We start from the raw sequence: 6,370 nt of genomic DNA, 5'->3' as shown, positions 1-6,370 counted from the left end.
GTTCTTTTTCGTATATGCCTAGAGCTTGCTCAACAGGGTCGAGCCTTCGACTCTCATAGCCTATGGCGTGCCCTTCTTGGAGCAAAACAGCCCCAAGGCAATCACCACAAGCATCACATTGGACCTCAAATGGTTTTGAGAGATTCGGTAGTGTAAGCACAGGTTGAGAGATAAGCTTTTCTTTAAGCTTTTCGAAAGCATTGTTCTCCTTAGCAGACCACGTATACCTAACATTTTTCTTTGTTAGGTCATGTAATGGTCCCGCAATTTGTGAGAACTTTTCTATGAAGCGTCTATAGTATGCACACATACCTATAAAGCTTCTTAGTTCATGAAGATTCCTTGGTTTAGGTCATCCTTTTATTACCTCTAACTTAGATGGATCCATTTCGATTCCATCTTGAGAGATAATGTGACCTAAATATTGAATCTCTTGCAAGAAAAATTCACTTTTCTTTCGATTAACATAAAGTTTATTTTCTCTTAAAACTTGAAATATTACCTGGAGGTGTTGCTTGTGTTCCTCCAATGAATTAGAGTAGATGATAATATCATCAAAGAACACTCCAGTGAAGGTTCGATGAGGCCTGAACAGCTTCTCCATCAAGCGGTTGAATGTGGCTGGTGCATTAGACAAGCCAAAAGGCATGACAATGTATTCGTAAAGACCAAATGTAGTACGAAATGCGGTCTTTACAATGTCTTGATCAACTATCCTTATCTGATGATAGCCACTTTTTAGGTCAATCCTACTGAAGTAGGTCGATCCTTGTAGCTTATCAAATAGGTCTTCTACCCGTGGAACGGGAAACCTATTCTTGACAGTGATCCTATTTAGTGCTCTATAGTCGACACACATACGATATGTGCCGTCTTTCTTTTGCACTAATAGCACAGGTGAGCAAAATGGAGATGAGCTAGGCCTAACCATGCCCTTCTCAACTAACTCATGCACTTGCCGCATAATCTCCTCTTGTTGAGCTTGAGAAACTCTATAAGGAGGTTTGTTAGGCGGTGAACTTCCTGGAAGAAGTTCAATTGCATGGTCGTCATTACCTCGTTTAGGAGGTAGCTCACAAGGGATGTCGTCAATAAAGACATCTTGAAACCCCTTGAGAAAATTGGATAACTCTAATTCCTTTTGGTTGCTTTTATTTTCTTTTGCTAAAGCATTAGGTTCATTTTGAGAATCTTTAACAAAAATCATGTACACGGAAATAGAGCTCTTTATTGACTTGTTGAAAGCTGGTGTATGTACAATGGGGATGGTGTTACCCATCTCCTTAGCATCTATATACATGTCCTTTTCCCGGAACTTAAAGGAGATTCTCCTTTCAGGAAATTTAACATGGGCAGCCAGGCGGTCAAACCATGGTGCCCCTAGGATTACATCCTCATGCTTGAGAGGAGAGATAAAGAAGTCCTCTTTGTCCACATAGCCTTGGACATGAAGCCTCAATTTCCCGATTAAGGGAGTGACTAAAGCTTCTTGCCCCTTGAAGGCACTGTCTGCGGGTAGGATATCTCCCATCTCATAGGATTGTATGCCTAGCTTGGTGGCTAACTCCATAGATATGAAATTGTGAGTAGAACCAGGGTCAAAGAGAATAAAAGCATCATGTTCTCTTACCTTTCCCCAAGCATGGCATAGAGGAGATCCTTTGTGGTGAGTTTGATGAATCTCCTCCTCTTGGATTTCAACCAAAGAAGCTCTAGGAGGATCTTGGCGGTTGTTCTTTTGGGGACAAGCGCGGTACGCATGCCCTTGTTCGCCGCACTTGAAACACCGGTTATCTTTACGATAACGCTCAAGCTCTTCAGGAGAGAGTTTATTCTTTCCTTTGTAAACTTCCTTCTCTTTAGCTTTGTTGGAATTGCCCTTAGGAGACTTTTGGACATTGTCCTTCCCCTTAGGCTCATTGGAACCCTTGTTTTCCGGGGGCTTATTATTTCTTTTACCCCCCGTTTGGAAATTGATTCGCGAGGCCACCATAGTATGGTGTATTACCGCCGATATGGTACGTGGCCTTTGGGAGTTGACATACTCCGCCATTTCTTCGGTTAAGCCCGCACAAAATTGTTGCTTTTGCTCTCCAAAATCCAACTTTTTGAAGACAGTGGCTTTGAGTTGTAGGTCCCAAAACTTGTCTACATATTTGTGGATGGATTCATTGGGAGAGAGCTTTAAGCTTCGCCATTCGGTGAGTACTTTGTCTTTGGCATTGGTGGCCAAAAACTGCTTCATAATGGAAGCTCTTAAAGCCTTCCATGTTCGTGGAGCTTCACCGTTGGCTCGTAGGCTAGACCACCATTGTCTGGCGGACTTTTGAAAGTGCATAGCTACATGGCGTAGCTTAGAGGACTCCGTGAAGCCCTCATCTCCAAACGCCGCATCGAATTGCTGGATAAAGGCCAAAACTTTGTCTGTAGCACCGAAGGTGCCATCATAGGTAAGGAAAGAGATGCTCTTCCCTCCCTCTTTGAGTTTCTTCAGCTTGGACGACCTCTTCCATGCGGCATAGGATTTCCTATGGCCTCTTCTTTTTGATGGTTCAAAAGTTGCACCATCACTTTCTTCAGAAGATGAAGAATTTGAAGAAGGTGGAGAAGAGGGTGACCTCTTTCTCGCCTTTTTCTTGTCTTGATCTTTGTCGTCTTCACCATAGCTTTCATAAGAGGAAGAGGATGAAGAAGATGGAGAAGAGGGTGTCCTCTTTCTCGCCTTTTTCTTCTCTTGCTTTTTATCATCCCTCTTTGAATTATGGCGTGGAGAAGAGTGTGATGGTCTTCTCCGCTTTGGTGGTGATGGAGAGCGTTTAGCCCGCCGTCTTCGTGGAGCCATCTCCGCCGAGGTGGCGGGAGACTCGCTTCTTTCTCGTTCCTTCGGTGGAGGCTCTTGAATTCTCCTTTGGGAAGGAGATGCATCATCAAGAAGTAAGTTCTTGAGCCCTTCATATGGATTCTCTTCTTCTTCCCGAATCGGAGAGAGACCTCTTTTGGTAGTCTCACAAGGAGGCTTCCTAGGTGTTCTCTCGTCATGGTGATGAGCTTGGAGAATCCCGTGAGCACGGAGCTGCCGTTGCACTTCACTTTGGAGAGATGGATTGCCCATGGCTTGTTGAAGCCTAGAAACAAGATAGTTAACAAGCATTGAAGCATCATTAGTAGCTTGCTCATGAGCAAAATCAAAGTTATCAACATTAATTTCACTCTCTTTACTATTGTCAGCCATTCTAACAACTTTTAGGTGTAAACTTTTTAGGTGTACTTTGGCACTTCAAGCCCTAGTTGCTACTCCTCTTTACCCCTTTAGAAAAAGCACTCAAGCTACTGTACCCGCGGCTCGAATACCATTAATTGCAAGGAATAGAAGAGAGGGTCTTTCGACACCAAGACAGCACCGGCTCCTGTCAAGCTTCTAATAGCTCAATAGTGGTTAAGCCATAGGCAAGCCCCGTAGGACTCCACTATTAAGACCATAGCTCTCGACGGTGATGCCCCATTAACTGCACAAAGGCAGGCGCACTGCAAGGCTGAAAAATCCCTATTCTACTTACTCACAGGCAATTAATAATACCAACCATTTGTAGCTAGCTTGAGGACCTCCCTTCTTGAGCAAGAAAAGAGAAACCTTGAGCTCTGATACCAATGTAACATTTAATGGCCTAAAATCTTATGTGTAGCGGAAATTAGCATGAACATAGTGGGCATTTCACTAGAATAGATTCCTAATGAGAATTACAAGAGTGCTTGGGTGGAGAGAGCAACAAAAAGCATAACACCTAGTTAGATAGCATCGACAATACTTTCAAAAGAGAGAGATATTAAGCTATTGACAACAGTTGAGGACCGGATTTGCATGGAGCCGGTCCCCCCTCCAAAAGGCTTTGTATTATGGTTTCTCCCATCAAGAGAGACATTGTACAATACAATTCTTTGTGTTCCTTCAAGACTAGCTAGTGCAATGAAGATGGAAGCTTCATACACCAAGCAAAACACTTAATCAAACACAACTTGAATTATCCCCGTTCTCAGACCCAAGACCTCACACACCTTCGAAGATGGTGAGAGCTAGCAGGGTATGAGAGTAGATTGAGAGGAAAAAGAAGTATCTTACGAGAAAGATGTACATCTCCTCACATAATCACTCATATTAGCATAGCTTAGCTTAGTAATTAGCTTGGTAGAGAAGATGAGCATGCATTGAAGCTTGGCTCTTGGTTCGATTTGCATCCACATGCCAAGAGAGTGTTGATGTAGGCTTCTATCTCACAAGCTTGGAGTAGGTGATGAGCTCTCCATTAAAGCTTGGGAGGAGATAGAGTATTCTTCCTTCACACATGGTCAAGTGTGAGTGTGTGTGTGTCAATGCCAAGCAAAAATCAGCCCCCCCCCTCTCTTGGGCGAGCTCTAGCTGCTAAATAGGTCTGGCTTTTGCCTCATTGGACCTCCCCAGGTCAAGCCAATAGGAATTAAGCAGCATAAGTGATAGCCTTCTGACATGTGTCCCCCTTTCCCCTTTTGTGAGAGCTTTAGGTAATTAAATAATTAAACTAAACTCTCATTGGACCCCTTTGCCTCCTGGCCAATAGGAATCAGGCAAGCCATGGGGCTCCTGAATGCTCATTGGACCCCTTGGGAGACTGCCCAATAGTCTTCTAGGAGACTTAATTCTCATTGGTTTCTTTTATTAAATGTTTTTAAATTAATTAAACTAGATTTACTCTAGCTTAATTCTCATTGGTCCACTTCAAGGGTCTTCCAATAGGAATTGGGCACACCTTGTGGGCATCTGGCCTAGGGAGCTGACATGTGTCCCTCATTCCCTTTGTGTAAAGGGAGCCTGTGTGTGTGTGGCTTTCTCTCTCATCCCCTAGCTTTGGGGCTCGCCCCCTCCCATGTAGGGATGTGAAAAGACTTTTAAGGCACACACTAAGCATCCAATTTTCCCTAGGGTTGACCTTTGGACACAACCTTTGAATTTTGGAACCTTAGCATTTTGGAAGTCTTAATGGGCTGAACCTTAGGGTCTTTTTGGCCCATTGTTTCACATGGCTCTTTTGCAGATGGCCCCCCCTTTGGATCCCTATTTTCCCTCCTTTGGATCCCTACTGTGGCCTGGTCTGCTAGCTTAACCAATATTCTAGCTTTTTCTCCTTGGCACTTCCCCACATTAAATGATCAGTTTAATATGAGAAAATCATTTAGGAGAATTAGATATTGATTATTATGACAGGCAGTTTCAAGAAACCTAATTTTTTTATGCTTGCACAAAGCACAATTAGGTGCATTATCACTATGTCAAGGAGAGACTCTCAACAAGAGAGATCATCTTGGCTTATGTGCCAACATAGGAAAACCTTGCAGATCTATTCACAGGCATTGCCTCATGAGAAGTTTGAAGCCTTTTGCAAAGATTTGGACTTGCTTCCCTTTGTGGATTGATCATGTCCTCAAGGTATGGCACTTCCCTATACACTATGTGTCAGTTCTTGTTCACCATATCACTCCTAGGCGGGGAGGTGTTACCATATATGTGGTGATGATGTGTGTGAACAAACTTAGGACCACTGGGGCACTTTTTCCCGCACTAGGAGGTTTTTTCCCTCGTGTGTTGTATATATTCCCATCATTCTGTGACTAGCTTGTCTTTCTATTTGCACACTAAGCAATACACTTTCTGTTTTTTTCCTTGAGCTTCTTCATCTTCTCCAATCCATGTGTGCATCCCTACAACCCTAATTCAACCAAGAACTATCTGGTGGCTACCCTAGCTTCTAACTCTTGTTGGCACTGGGGAGAAAGTAGGTATTAGGATCTCTCTTGATTTCTAGAGAGGCTTGTGTGTAAAAAATGATATACCTTGGATGCCTACCCAAACAAATATTTTTCCACGCTCACTGTGACTCTACTCCATTTGTTGTTGGTCTTTGAGTAGCCTCTCTTTGACTTTAAGTAATTTGTATTTGCTCATAGGGTATGGCAGAGACTATTGATGCCAAGTATCTATAATCTACTTGAAGGTGAATTGAGCCACATTTTTTGAATGCAAAATGTGGTCTTTCTACACCATTGCCTCTTTCCAATCTCTTCCATCTCTTATTCAATGTTGACCTTCGAAGCTCTTTTTTCTTTCACTGAAAAGCAGTTATTGGCCTTGTCTCTTCTTCATGTTCAAGGGGTGCTATTTCTAGAAGGGAAGTAATTCCATACGTCTCTTCCATGCATTGCAAAATTGTAAGGCCTCGTTGTCTTTGGTGGCCGGTTTTGAGGTGTTTCCCTCTATCATCATTTGTTTGCCTTTTATTTGTGCTTGGGAATTTGCAAATCTTGTTGGAGCTTTGTTGTCTACTTTTGGTAATCTTCTTCT

Source organism: Adiantum capillus-veneris, chromosome 2 (assembly GCF_014529385.1).
Source record: "Adiantum capillus-veneris isolate H3 chromosome 2, ASM1452938v2, whole genome shotgun sequence".
NCBI lineage: Eukaryota > Viridiplantae > Streptophyta > Polypodiopsida > Polypodiales > Pteridaceae > Adiantum > Adiantum capillus-veneris.
This window is presented reverse-complemented; position numbering follows the sequence as displayed.